Raw genomic sequence first — 16085 nt, forward strand, 5'->3', positions numbered from 1 at the left:
ATATTAATAATTGAGTTTTCTGAGATCATGTGATAGGTACCTGGATGCCAGAGATTTTTGCACTGCCTGAAAAATCAATGCTTTATCTTTCGTTAAACTGTCTCCTGCTCAGGAGGTGTGACCGGACCCATCAGGGTTTAACACGTGGCCCATGAGCATGCCTCCCAGACCATATTTGTAAGTTTGGTGAGGACTTAATGTTGGTTTTCAAGCTGGCCCCCTACAGGGTGGATAACAAGACTGAAGAATGAGGCAGATCACTCCAGATTGGCAGGTGGCAGGCTTAATAAGCAAGGGAACTCATATACGAGGCTTGTCTTGAGATGCTGAAAGATGAGTAGATCCCTGCACTCACCCGCCAAATCTTAAGTTATGTAGAGGCCTTTACTGGGTTCAGTCACATATATCATCCACATGGTCTCAACAGCACATTGTTCTCTCAAGGCTGCGTCCTTGAAAACAGCTCTCACTCTGGGAACCGTGGGCAGAACATACATTACAAAGATAGGGGAGGGGATGAGGAACCTCCAATTGCCTGGGTCCAGCTCTCGGGTTAACCACTGGCCATGTCCTCTGGATGACCTCCTCCAACACTTCCACGTGGTTAAAAAAGGCTGTTGTGACTTCAGCGACACGAGGAAGTGCCCTTCTTCCCTAGAATATTTCTCTCTCTTTGTGTGGGTGAAAAATCTTTCAGGTCTCCATTAAGACTCCAAAATGAGTCAAACTCACATTAAGGTATACTTAGCTTATGTCAGATCCTGAGAGTAATGTTTATTAAAAGGAGAGAGGAGATAGTTAAGTTGTCTCCATTATTTGAGTAATTACTTTCTTGGTGAACAAAGATAAATATTTGCTTTTGGTCTAGTGGTATAATGAAAAGTGAATTAATTTGGGAGTCATAAAGACCTAAGTTTGAATCTTAGTTATAACAATGATAAGCTAGTGTCCTTGAGTAAGTTACTTGAAATCTCTAGGGCTCAGTTTCTTTATTTCTAAAACTGACATAATAGTACCTGCCTCCCAGGGATGTTGTAAAGAGTAAATGAGGCAACATATGTAAAACACCTGTACTTAGTAGGTATTCTATTACTACTAGGGATGTTTGCATATGACTGGGAGAAAAGCAACAAATTCCTCATTAGTGAAAATAATTATATTAGTTGTTCCTTAAGGTTCTTGTCACTAAGACTACCTAAGTACACTGCTCTCCAATCCTGTTATTTTACTTCTGCAAAAATCTTCACTGATTTCTTAGTTCTGCTCAGCGCTTCCCTTTGGGATTTCTCTGGATCATTTTACTAGTCATTACTGCTCAAATATATATTTTGGAGCAAGGCTGTCAGTACCCCCTGCAGAAAAAGACCCTTTCCCCAGCTTGACACTTTCCACAGTCATGTGTAGCCCTAATGTGTCCTGGTATATCTCAGAATCCTTAGCATGTACCCCAGAGGTCCTGGGTGGCCAAAACATGTGTCTCACTCCCAAATGCTGGCAGGACCATGTGGACCTCCCGGGAAAGTATGGGTACTGCAGTGAAATGGAGAGGTCATGTCTATCTAAATGGTGCAATGGCTTATTCCCAGCTCAAGGTGATCGTTGCTGTGCATGAACATGGGCCCAATGTTGCCAGGTCTTTAGATTTTTCAAGAGAAGACAGATACCGAGGTATTATGTGAAAACTTCCAAGTTTTAATGGTGGCAAGCTCTTCACATTAAACAAAACAAAATAAAGCCCATGAGGACCAATGCTGTGCTGTGTTAACAAAGCAGGCCTGTGGCTTTATGGTTCTGACCTATGGGCTTATATGTTTTATTGGCCAGATTTCTGGGTGCCGTTTCTCTCTCGGGGGTCTTAGGCCTCCTGGGAACAGCTACAATTTCTCCTTTAGTAGCTATAAAAATTTCCTTCTTTCTCTCATGGGGTTCATGACATTTCGATTTAGCCATTTCGTTGCTGTAGTGATATTCATATCTAATTTGTGGCCATAAAACATAACTATTGAACTTAAAAAAAATCAAGTGATGTCTTTAACCCTCACTCCATCCCTGACTTTCAAGCCCTTATCATCCTTGTGTCCCTGAATCTCACTCTATCCCAAGACCCCCAGAGGTGACAGGAGTTTAGAGATAAGAATGTCTGTAACACACAAATCTTAGTGACAAAAAGGTGTACATTTTGATGGTTTAAGTTTTAGGCTTTGTGAAATGACCCAAAGTTAAAACAAAATATCCTGCTTAAGATCTTGAAGAAATGAGTGTTCTTAGTCCTATTTCCTACTGGCAGTGGTTGTTCCTCAAAGACTGGGATATTATAGGCTCACAATGCCTTTCCCCAATACTTGCTACAGATAGATTTCAGAATTCACAATTGTTCATATTTTGGAAATGTAACATATATATTATGGAACACTTCCTGTACAGTCTGGAACAGCACCTAATAATCAAATATGCCAGTATATCTATAGCAAAATAGGAATATTCATACTAAGTGTGATAAATGAAGACCACAACTAGCCACATATCAGTTCAGGTCAGGTTTTGTTGCTGTTGTTGTTTCTTCAGGTCAGGTTTTTTTTTTTTTAATTAATTAATTTTTTTAAACATCTTTATTGGAGTATAATTGCTTTACAATGGTGTGTTATTTTCTGCTGTATAACAAAGTGAATCACCTGTACATATACATATATCCCCATATTCCCTCCCTCTTGCGTCTCCCTCCCACCCTCCCTATCCCACCCCTCTAGGTGGTCACAGAGCACCGAGCTGATCTCCCTGTGCTATGCGGCTGCTTCCCACTAGCTATCTATTTTACGTTTGGTAGTGTGTATATGTCCATGCCACTCTCTCACTTCGTCCCAGCTTACCCTTCCCCCTCCCCGTGTCCTCAAGTCCATTCTCTACGTCTGCATCTTTATTTCTATCCTGCCCTAGGTTCTTCAGAACAATTTTTTTTTTTTTAGATTCCATATGTATGTGTTAGCATATGGTATTTGTTTTTCTCTTTCTGACTTACTTCACTCTGTGTGACAGACTCTAAGTCCATCCACCTCACTACAAATAACTCAGTTTCATTCCTTTTTATGGCTGAGTAATATTCCATTGTATATATGTACCACATCTTCTTTGGATAAAGAAGTCCATTCACCTGTCGATGGACGCTTAGGTTGCTTCCATGTCCTGGCTATTGTAAATTGTGCTGCAATGAACATTGTGGTACATGACTCTTTTTGAATTATGGTTTTCTCAGGGTATATGCCCAGTAGTGGGATTGCTGGGTTGTATGGTAGTTCTATTTTTAGTTTTTTAAGGAACCTCCATACTGTTCTCCATAGTGGCTTCATCAGTTTACACTCCCACCAACAGTGCAAGAGGGTTCCCTTTTCTCTACACCCTCTCCAGCATTTATTGTTTGTAGACTTTTTGATCATGGCCATTCTGACTGGTGTGAGGTGATACCTCATTGTAGTTTTGATTTGCATTTCTCTAATGATTAGTGATGTTGAGCATCCTTTCATGTGTTTGTTGGCAATCTGTATGTCTTTGGAGAAATGTCTATTTAGGTCTTCTGCCCGTTTTTGGATTGGGTTGTTTGTTTTTTTGATATTCAGCTGCATGTGCTGCTTGTATATTTTGGAGATTAATCCTTTGTCAGTTGCTTCATTTAAAAATATTTTCTCCCATTCTGAGGGTTGTCTTTTCGTCTTGTTTATGGTTTCCTTTGCTGTGCAAAAGCTTTTAAGTTTCATTAGGTCCCATTTGTTTATTTTTGTTTTTATTTCCATTTCTCTAGGAGGTGGGTCAAAAAGGATCTTGCTGTGATTTATGTCATAGAGTGTTCTGCCTATGTTTTCCTCTAAGAGTTTTATAGTGTCTGGCTTTACATTTAGGTCTTTAATCCATTTTGAGTTTATTTTTGTGTATGGTGTTAGGGAGTGTTCTAATTTCATTCTTTTACATGTAGCTGTCCAGTTTTCCCAGCACCACTTATTGAAGAGGCTGTCTTTTCCATTGTATATTCTTGCCTCCTTTATCAAAGATAAGGTGACCATATGTGCATGGGTTTATCTCTGGGCTTTCTATCCTGTTCCATTGATCTATATTTCTGTTTTTGTGCCAGTACCATGCTGTCTTGATTACTGTAGCTTTGTAGTATAGTCTGAAGTCAGGGAGCCTGATTCCACCAGCTCTGTTTTTCTTTCTCAAGATTGCTTTGGCTTCAGGTCAGGTTTTAATGCCAAATGAATTACAGAAAAGATTCCAGTTTTGGATGTCAAAATTATGGATGAGGGATTATAAACCTATACATGAGTCATAGTCCTGTTGCTGTTCAGTGGCAATCTCCGTAGTGTGGCTTCCATGGAAGATCTCATTTTGATCTTTATACTAACCTATGCTTCTGTATCTTATTGAACCATAAAAGTTACATAAGGCTTTAAAATTTTTTTCTATTTTCTAAATTTCTTCAGTGAATATATATTTATAATTAAAAATATATTATAAAATTCACTTGAAATTTTTTAAAGTTGGGGCAGTAGGATGCCCATACTTAGTGTGTGTGTGTGTATGTGTGTGTGTGTGTGTGTGTGTGTAAGAGAGAGAGAGACCTGCTGAAAACTTAACTTTTATTTTGCTTTTCACTGCTGTAGCATGAAGTTCTCCCATCTGTGAGCACCTCATTAAGAAGAGGTGGAAGGAATTCCCTCCTTGCCAACCAACCTCCTTTTCCTCTGTCTGCCCCTTGACCCTTACGGGGGGTAAACAGGCTTCGGTGTTTTATTTATTTGTAAAATCTTATTAAGGTAATGGCAGGGCATTTTGGTTTCAGGGGGGCAAAAAGGCACCCCTGGGAGAGGAGGAGCAGTTGCAAGTTGTACAAGGATGGATAGATGGGTGGATGCCTGTACTCATGCTGGCATCGTGCCTCTAAGGCAGCAGGATCTCAGAGAATGACCTCTTGGGGCCCTGAACCGGTTGGTAACTAATGGTGGTGGCATTTTGAGCCTAGGTTGCTCATCACAGAGGGAGTGGAGTGGGATCTGCTTAATCAAAGTTGCCTAGACCAGTAGTGACTAGGAAGGCTTGACTGCACCACTGTGGGGCCAAGAAAGGCAAGGGCAGGGGAGGCAGCTGAAACAGACGCCACGGTGCCTCCTCTCAGAGAGAAAGTTGAAGGGGCTTCCTTTCCAGACTCTGTAAGTTCCTGGGGGCCTTGAACCATCCAAGGGAGAATGGGGCACTCCTAGAAGGAAATGCTGGACTTGGACCAATCTTGAGAAAAACAAATGTGACATTCCTTGCATCTGAAGACTGAGACACTGTCTATAATTACTACAACTGAAAAAAGGATTATAATATAGAAAATAATTATATCCAGGTTTTAAGAATTTGAGTGTCTCTCATACTATTATTTAGGATTATCTGACCTATGTAATAATGTTATAAAAAAGGGGAAAGAAAATAAATTGATCAAAGTTCTGATATGGTGGGGAGATATTAGACCTCTAAGGAAGGATTGGAGGGGAGATGACAGGAAGGGAAAAAGTCTTAGAAATAGGGGATTAGAGGGAACCCACTCTACAGACTTACCAGGGGGCCAACCAACTTCTAGAAAAAGTCATAGTTAATCAGTGGTTTCCAGTCTAGGATCCTGAACCCCTAGAGGTCAGTGGAACGGTGCTGGGACTCTTTGAGAAATTTTCTGAATCTCTAAAATCCAGACAGAAATCATGCTTTTCCCTCTGAAATGGCTGTATGGGCTAGCAAGAGCACGTCTCTTTGCTTTTGTGTGGGATTCTATTGCTTGAGTGTGGGAACAGTGATTATCCAACACTAATCAGAAGCCATGTATACTTCTAAGGTGTATCAGTGATTAATAGAAAAAGGGGAGAAACTATGACTCAACAAACATATTTTGTTTGATGGTCAAAAACACTGCCAAAACATAGTATTGGGTAGGGGCATTTATAAAAGAATTTCTCAGGAAATGGCTGGGAACCCTTGTGGACACGATTCTGTCTCCCATATTCTCTGAAGCCAGGTAGCCAGTCATTCCCTGTGCCTGGCTGCCCAGCTCAACAGCATTGTCCCTGAGGGCTGTGCAGATGGCTAGAGGCCAGCTGTCTCCTGATGGAGCTGGTCTTTAAATCAGTAAATCAAAATAGACTTATTTTCAAAAGAGTAGAAGATTTAAATCTTCCTTGCTGATGGACATTTAATCATTCTCATTCTCATTAAGTGAACTTGGACCAGTCCTCCGTAGCGTTGTGGACCTAGGACTCTTTGGATCTCTGACTTTTTTTCCCCATCATCTTCATTTACCATCTGCTTCTTTCTCCTGCCATCTGTGGGTGGTCTGCTTCTCTCCCTTCACATACTTTTCCATGGCTCCTGCCCATCCACCTCCCAACCTTCCCCTCTAGTCCTGGTTCACCAGGATTTCTCCTTTACAGTTGTTCTGTTACTGCAGAGCTCCTACTATGTTCTAGGTCCTGTGCTGGCTCATGTGCAAAGTTCCCAGCAAAGGCTAGTTGCTAAGAAAATGTTTATCTCTTTCTACCATTCACACTGACTTCCATGCAGGAAAAAAAAATCCCATTTCATCCTTTCTGTGTGAGGTCATGTTATCAGGGCACAGAAAATCTCATAGGTACACTTAGTCTTCTGCTGTGGTAGGAGTTGAGTGGGGGAATGTACATACATTCCTTGCAGACCTGTATGTACATACATCCTTGCAGACCTGTCCTAAGCATTCTTAAAAGTGTCTGTCCACAGGGCAGTGGGTAGCAGGGTACAAAGGACAATTGGGATTCTGCCAGCAGTCTAACTCTGTTAAGGGGTTGCAGAATTTCCCTCTGGACCCGTTGGTCTGATGCACTTAGAGAAGGACTCCTGTATGCCTGCGATCTAGAAGTTGGAAGGTAGAAAGGGAAAACCTTCCTCTAAATCTGTGTTCCCATTAAATCTTTAGCATCTTCAGATTACTGCTGTGGCTGTTTAATTGTGAGCCTCCCTTGGCTGAAAGAGCAAGACTTCTTCAGTGGTGCCTGATTCCTTGTAGGAGGGTGTGGGGTTTGTTAGTGGCTACCCCTACCCACACTATGAGGCTAGGGGCAGTTTGGCTCAAGATGCTCCAGTCCTCCCAAACTGGAGTGAAAATTAAAGTTCTAGTCCTTTAGATTCACAGTGGCTCTATTAGTTTCTTAGGGCTTCCATACAAATGACCACAAACTAGGTGGCTTAAAACAATAGGAGTTATTCTCTCATAGGTGAGGTTGCCAGAAGTCAGAAATCAAGATGTTGGCCGGGTCGACTCCTTCTGGAGGCTCAGAGGGAGAAACCGTCCCAGGCCTCTCTCCTTGCTTCTGGTGCTGATCTGCAGTCCTTGGCATCCTTTGGCTTGTGGATGCATCACTTCAATCTCTGCCTCCATCTTTGCATCACCTGTGTCTCTGTGTGTCCTTTTTGTTTCTTATTAGGACACTCCCATCGTATTTAGAGCTCACTTTAATCCAGTATGATCTCATCTCCATCCTTACCGTCATTATATGTCTAAAGAGCCTATTTCCAAATACGGTCACATTCTGAGGTCCTGGGTGGACATGGATTTTGGGGGGCACTATTTAATCCGCTATAGCGGTCAACCTAGCATGACCCTCCTTTCCTCTGAAAGTCAGTCGCTCATCCACTCGGCGGTATCATCATGCCTTATAAAATACCTTACTGTTTGCAAATGCTTTTTCATCTGATATCTAATTTGAGCCCCTCCCTCTGAGACAACTGGATTGGGCATTACCTTTGCTAAATCTCACCTGTAGAATGTGTGCAAGAAGTGACTTGATTAAGGTAAGTTTCAGAGGTGGGACTAGCTCCCATGTCCTCCTGATTCCCAGAAAGAATGCACTGTGCCCACCCTTCTTCCCTATTGGGATGTGTGTCGGGGGGAGGGAAGCTGTGCATTTCTTTTTATTTTCTGACCAACAATCACATTCAGTTATTAAGTGATGAGGTCACTGAAGCTGTGATAAAAAAAAGCAGCTGTAGATCCTCCTATTCTCTCATACCCCGACAGTGAGTCTGGGTTCATACCCACCACGCTTACTCCTATGAAGAAATGTTGCTGTTTGGAGACCCAGGCTTGGCCCAGGATCCTAGCACCGCTCACCACCACATACCCCAGGCCTTCCCCTCTCCTTGAGAGTCTGGGCTCTGCAAACTGCCCATTGGAATGGCAGCAGGCTTCCCATTCCTGACACATTGTCCCTCATGGAGGGATTTATTAATGGGTTAACTGAGGCTGCCGAGGCTGAATCCTCTCTCCTTATGAAAATGAGGACTTTCCCAACACATTAGACATACTTATTTAACATATATAAACCATTTAAAACCAACCAACATATATAGACCATTTAAAAAAGACAGAAAGATATCACAAGCTCAGCAGTGTGCCTGAGAAATGTTTGTCTTCAAGGCGATGTTTAAGTGGAGAAAGCAGACTTGAAAATGGGAAACACTTGTACTGAAGTTACTTATAGTTTGTTCCTTGACTTCTTTGGGACTCAGTTTCCTCATCAGTAAAATGAGAATTACAGTATCTCTTTGTCTACTCCATCTGAGATAACATTTTCCAAAGATTCCTTGCATAAATTAAATTCCATCCAAATAAAAGTGTAATAGTTAGAAAGTCCATAACCCGCGTGGTTCATTCCCAGGGCAGCAACAGCGTGAAGAAACATGGTCCTCAGAACTAGGAGACTAACTCAGGTCCTGTGCTAGGATGTCACGAGCGCCATGAAGAGGATATAAATTGTCATCCCCAGTTTCCTTGCTCTTGCCACAGCCCACCCTACTTTTTCCTCATGATTCAGGCAGAAGAGCCTGACGATAAACAAGCTGGAGACCTCTTTAGAGGACCAGAGCAGTGGAAGGATAGGCACACACAAATACACTAAAAATTATAGTCTCTTATGTGATGGGGTAAACGTTTTTAGGTTGGAGACCAGAAAACTGCTTTTGGTCGAAAGAGTAGGGTTGGTAGACCGTCATAGCCATGGTCTCAGGCCACGTCTGCCTGGCCAGATCTCCAAGCGGTGGAGAACAGAAAACCTCTGCTGCTCAGGGTATCAGAGAGCTGTGCACTTCAGTTCTGGTGCAATTCACTGGAGCTCCTGGGGTTCCTGTTGTCTTCAGTGCTGAGAGGAGAAAGCACTTCCGGGAAAAGTCATTTCTGCTTGTACCTGTAGATCAGTGGTTTACTAGGGGTGTGGGGAGGTTGCCCTCCCCCAGCACAACCCCATTCCCAGGCACATTTGACATGTCCAGAGACATTTTTGCTTGTTACAATTTAAAGAGGGGTTGTGTGCTACTGGCATCTAGTAGGAAGAGGCCAGGGTTGCTGCTAAACATCCTGTAACACACAGGACAGCCCCACAGCAAAGAGTTATCTGGCCCCAAGTATGAATAATGCTGAGGTTGAGACACTGCTGTAGACCTTCCTGGTCATCTCTTGCCATCACAAGCTCTCACCCCCTAAGCCCATCTCAGCTGTGTTCTGACCTTGACCTATCCCAATTTCCAGGGAACAATTTCTAGGGAAAGAAATAGACTATTTCTGGGAGAGTAGATGGGAGCTGAAAATTAAGAAATTCTGACTGCGCGTTGGAGGGAAAAGGGAGGTCAGAGCTGATTGATTTCCCTGCCATTAAAAATGGGAAGTAGCGTTTAAAGAATGAAGAGGGACAAAGGGGACGTATGCTAAAAGGAGCACCACATGCAAATGAAATGCAGTTTGAGCCCAAAAGCAGGGAATTGAAACAGGCTGTAAACAAACGGCATCCATTTTCAGATGAAAAGAGGACAGCGGGTCCCATCAGCCCCAGAAGCATATCGACTGGACAAACAGGTTTCACGTTGACATTTCCCAGAAATGACAAAGGCAGTAAAATACCAAAAACAATCTGATTCCAGTGGCAGTGGTATCTCTTTAGTGGTGTTTTTGTACCAGTGCTGATTTTCACAAGGCAGCATTGGTGAGACGCTGCCCTTTCCAAACTTCCATGGAAATATTTTCCATCATTTTGACATTTCATTTAAAATGAAATATAGGAGATATTAAAAATTCATGCTCATGACAGGTATTATTTGTTTGACTTTGAAATATACAGTGAACACACTGTTAATGAACAGTGAGGGAAGGGTCAGGATTGTGTGCACGTGCATATTCATGGGCTGCTTCCTGACTTCAGAAGAAAACAATAGCAGAATCAAAAAGGGCTGACCTTTTATGGTTCTAAAATCCATGAGTGTGTGGTTATGAATAATTGAAAATGGAATAATAAAAATGACCCTTTTTGGGGGTAGTTCAGGGAAAAGAAAATGCCATGACTTTATCCTAGAAACATGAACCTCAATTATTTCTGAATTTGCATGAATTACATGAATATCTCACTTGAAACATTACAGGGATGCAATCACATTAATTCATCCAACTGCCAGCATGCCATCTGTGCTTCTCTGTAGTCTTTCCTCCACCCTGAGGACAGTGCAATGGCTCCCTCCCTTTGAATCCTCTATTCTCCTCCCATTTAGAATCTAGGAGGAAATTGCTTTTTCCTAAGCTGGGAGAGACGTTTTCTGCACTGTTCTTGGTGAAGTGAAGGAAAGGGACTGTTTGTGTTCATTACCATTGGCACAAGAGAAGGGCCACTATCAGGGAATGGGAAAAAAGAGTGGGAGGAGAACCTAGTTCCTCATGTATCAAGACCAAAGAAGGTAGCCTTCTATTTTCTCTTATTCAAAAACATAATTTATTATTATTATTTTTTGGTGAAATAGAAAAGAATAGCTTTATTTCTTATCCAGGCAAAGGGGGCCACAGTGGGCAAATGCCCTCAAAACTGTGTGTCCCCATAATTTATTATTATTACTTAAAAAAATTAAGGTGTAGAACTGTTGCATTCTTAAGTGTTCTCCACCGTGCAAAATCTGTGAACACATCTCAGTTTTCTCACTGATTTCCTTTATAAATTAAATAAAAGTTTCATTTATTCACAAATCCTTTCAGCATGCCTGCCATCTGCTGGGTGCAGGGGTGAGACAGGTGCCAACCTTGCAAACATTATAGTCTAGTGGGGGGATGGGCAGTGCCATGGGGGAGGGTAGGTTACTGCAGATGCACATGACAGGGGGAACCAAGCTGGTCAGGAAGTTCCAAGAAGCCTCCCTGGTGAGCCTTGAAAAAGGAGTGAGAGATGGCCTGGTAGAAAAAACAACAGGTGTTAAGCCTCCTGAAGGGGAGATGCTTTTCTAAGACGATCCCCCAGCCACCACAAGGGTAACAACAGCACAGAAGCATCAAGAGAAATTAGCTCTCAGGGGTGAAGCATGGTGGGATTCAGGAGGCCTGGATACTAGTGTTGGTTCTGACATTTATTAAGGAACAGAGAGGTTGTGCTATTTGTTCAAGGTCACACAGTCTGTTTTCTCATTGTAATTTCTGCATGTGGGAAATGGTGGGAGCATGAGGTTCCAGGCTGAACTTAGTGATCTGAATTCTATTTTTGAATACACAGTATTCTCTTATGTTTGTGCATGTATGTAAAGAATACTGTAAATCAATATTAGTGCTTTTATTTTCCTTCTTTAAGATTTTCTATGAAGTTATACATAGCCCATGGGCTATGGAACTAGAATATAAGCTCTAAGAGAAAAGGAAGGGACTTCCCGGGTGGCGCAGTGGTTAAGAATTAGCCTGCCAATGCAGGGGACATGGGTTCGAGCCCTGGTCTGGGAGGATCCCACATGCCGTGGTACAGCTAGACCTGTGCGCCACAACTACTGAGCCTGCACTCTAGAGCCTGTGAGCCACAACTACTGAGCCTGAGTGCCACAACTACTGAGCCCGCATGCCTAGAGCTGGTGCTTCACAACAAGAGAAGCCACCGCAATGAGAAGCCCACACACCGCAACGGAGAGTAGCCCCGCTCACCACAACTAGAGAAAGCCTGCACACAGCAATGAAGACCCAGTGCAGCCAAAAATAAATAAATAAATAAATAAATAAGAGAAAAGGAAACTTGTCCTCCTTGTTTACCACTTCCTAGGAGAGTTCCTGGCACACAGTGGGCGTCTGAGAAATAAGGCTGAATGAATAAATAAATTTTATTAAAAATTAACAAATTACCTGTTAGTTAACATCATAATGTGAAAAGCCAGTGGGGCACAGTTTTAGAGGCCAGGCCCCTTGGTCAGGTGAGAGTGCCAGGAGGACGTGTGGGGCATAGGGTCAACAAGTGTTGATCTGAGTGAAGTTTTCACTTTTTATCCAGATTTTTCAGCATCAGGTATGTTAATTTTTTATGTCAGCAAATTTAACATACCTTATTTTTAACAAAGCAAAGACTATCCCGAGTGGACTCCAAGTAGGAGATAGTGATGAAAACGAGCAAAAACCAAGAAGGTGGATAGGACATCAGGTTCACTATCAGAAAAGATCCTGTAGAGGCTAGTAGTTCAAAGAAAGTCTGATTTTCGTTCCTTCTCATCCCTCCCTGTTTCTTTTCATATCGAATTCCTACATTTAGTCAGATACTTCCTCCCACTTCATATTTCTAGCATACATTTCCCTTCTGTTCTGCAACCCCAGTAAGACTTTAAGATATCAACTTGACTTGACATAGTAATATCTTTACATCTTGTAGCGCTTAACCCTTTCAAAGATGTTGGTATTAGGATCTTACAAAAAAAACCCACAAATCTTCCCACCCTTCATGAAAGGGGAGGCATTTTCCATTCTCTAGATCAGGAAGATGACACATGGTGAGAGGTCTTCCTTAGGGTCACAGAGGGGATCACTCCCAGCACCCTCAAAGTTGGATACACCAAGAAAGGTGTAATGAAGAGACTCTTTACAGAGGTTTGCACATGGTGTAGGGAAAAATCTTAAGAAGTAGTGTGGAATCCTAGGGCTGTACATAGCGGGGCTGTTATTACTTGTAAGTCTGAAGGCATGAAGCGATTAACAGAACCCAGCAATAGGGAGGGATGTGCGGAGGGGACCACCTGAAAGGAGCTAAGACACAGCACCTGTTTGTGACACCACAGGGGGAAAGCCAAGGGAACAAACACCTCTGCTTCCATCTCCTCTATCTTGCCGATTTGTTGTTGGTTCTCCCTATCCGACAAACCCAACTGGAAGCCAGAGGCAAGGAAGTCCATACTTGTCAATCTCCTGGCACCCAGTAGGTTGAGCAAGGGTGGAGAGTGATCTAGAAACTCAGGAAGAGGTCTGTCACACCCACCACTCTGAGGTGGGTTGGGACTAGAGGTCACGTCTCCAGATTTCCCTCTCACTACTTGTCCGCATGCCATGCTTTCCTCCAAATGAGAGAATCTGAATTCACAGCACCTGGCCCCAAACCACCTGCGAGCTCTTTGATCCCTATATCTTGAGGATTTCTGGTTGGAAGGCAAAACTTTGGGTAGATATATTATTTATCCACTTGTCATCCCTGCACATCCTTAACATGGACTATTGAAAGTGTATCTAATAACTGATCCTCTTGACCATTTAATATGAGAATTTGTTCCTTTACCCCAACTGCAAGGTGATTTTTGATACAGAACAACTGATTACGTACTCTAGCTGCACACATCAATATGTTGATTATGTGAAATCTCATAAGGAATTATAGTCAATGCCAATCATTGTGTAAGTGAAGGTCAAACGTTACATCTTCTATTGGTGTCATCAGCATTTTTAGGATAAATCTTTGAAGCACACAAATTAATATTGGGATACATATCGGCACTGAAGGCATCTGTGAGAAATTAAATGCTTGTGGGCTACGTAAGAGAGGATGCAAGAGAGAGGAAAAATATACCAGGGTCCCCATGCACAAAATTGTTGGTTTAAACTACAAAGACTACGATCAGTCAGCTTTTTAAAAGAGCTAAATGTAGCTCAGATATTTGAGTTAGTCAGAAATACCGCTTCCCAATTTTAAATGTTTAGTCAGTGAGCAGCTGTGGAGAAAGACCTGCGTGCATGCGTGCTCTGTTTAAAAGTATAGCTGGGAGTGCATTTGTAGAGGCAATATATATAGTATGGTAATTAAAAGCAATTCTTGTGGATTAAGACATATCTGGATTCAAATCCTGGCTCCACCACTTGCCAGCTATGTGATTTTTCTGAGCCTCTGTTTCCTCCTATGTATGTAAAATAGGAATAATAATAGTACTACTTGTATCAGTTAGCTCCTTCTACAGTTATGCTGCATAAGAAATGTAGCATAGAACCTCATAATCACAAAACGTCAGTGGCATAGAACAACAGTGGCATAGAACATTTATTGCTCATGTGTCTGGAGTCACGTGGATGTTGGCAAGGATGTTGCTGATCTTGATTGGACTTGATCACTTGTCTGGGTGTTGACTGGCTATTGGCTAATCTAAATGGCCTCATCTGGGTTGACTTGGGTGACTGGCTGTGCTGCATGTGTCTTTCATCCTCTAGCAGGCTAGCTTGGGCAGAGTCTCATGGTGGTGGCAGAGGGCAGGATCAGTAAGCAGAAACACAGAAGCACTTTTCAAGCCTGTGATTGCTAATATTCTATTGGCCAAGGCAACATGGCTAAGTTCTAAGTCAGACTGGGAGGGCACTACACAGTTACATGCAAAGAATGTGGCTACAAGGAAAGAGGGAGAGTTGGGGCCATTAATGCAATCAGTCTACTGCAGGATAATGAAGTTTAAATGAGATAATACTCAGCAAGTACTCAGCACTTGGTGATCATTTAATAAATGGTAGTTGTTGTTATTATTACTATTCCCTATTCATATCACAACTGGCATCTATTAAGGTCTTTTGTTTTCTAAGCTGGTCTTTGTGTGCTACTTTATGAGCTTATAGAAATTCTTGCTTTAAAACAGAATGGAGAGGTTTGGGTTTAAAACCTGGCTATAAAACTCACTCTTAATACAACCTTACTGTGTATTGTGGTGGAAAGGAGTGTTTGTTGGGGAGCCAGACAGACCTGGTTAAATATTTTGACCATTTTCTGTTCTTTGATCTTGTATATTTACTCCTCCTCAGTCTCCTTAGCTGCAAAATGCAGATAATTGTATTTATCCTGCTGAATATCTTTTAAAGATTAGATAAGAAAAATGTTTTTTGTCTTTCTCAATATTTGTCACACAATTTGTATTCAATAAATGGTAGCTATTATTATCTATAACCTTTGTAATCTATGTTTGTAGAAAATTTGGAAAAATAATTACCAAATTTCTGTTTTTTTAAAACATCTTTATTGGAGTATAATTGCTTTACAATGGTGTGTTAGTTTCTGCTTTATAACAAAGTGAATCAGCTATACATATACATATATCCCCATATCTCCTCCCTCTTGCATCTCCTTCCTACCCTCCCTATCCCACCCCTCTAGGTGGTCACAAGTCTATTTTATTTTTATTTTTTGGTTTTTAGCTGCACCACACAGCATGTGGGATCTTAGTTCCCCAACCAGAGATCGAACCCATGCCCCCTGCAGTGGAAGTATGGAGTCTTAACCACTGGACCACCAGGGAAGTCCCAATCTCTATTTTATTTATTTCCTTTTTGATCTTTATTATTTCTTCCCTTCTGCTGACTTTGGATTTTGTTTGTTCTCCTTATTCAAATACTTTTAGGTGGCGGGTCATGTTGTTTGAGATTTTCTTGTTTCTTGAGGAAGGTCTGTATTACTACAAACTTCCCTCTTAGAACTGCTTTTGCTGAATCCCACGGATTTTGTTAGATTATATTTTCATTTTCATTTGTCTTAGAGTATTTTCTGATTTATTCTTTGATTTCATCATTGACCCACTGGCTTTTTAGTAGCATGTTGTTTAGTCTCCATGTGTCTGTTCTTTTCCCATTTTTCTTTCTGTGGTTGATTTCTAGTTTCATATTGTTGCGATCAGAAAAGATGCCTGAAATACTTTCTGAATTATTAAATTTGTTGAGGCTTGTTTTGTAACCTAGTATGTGGTCTATCCTGGAGAATATTTCATGCACTCTTGCAAAGATTGTGTACTTTTCTTTTTTTTGG

Source organism: Eschrichtius robustus, chromosome 1, assembly GCF_028021215.1.
Source record: "Eschrichtius robustus isolate mEscRob2 chromosome 1, mEscRob2.pri, whole genome shotgun sequence".
Taxonomy (NCBI): Eukaryota; Metazoa; Chordata; class Mammalia; order Artiodactyla; family Eschrichtiidae; genus Eschrichtius; species Eschrichtius robustus.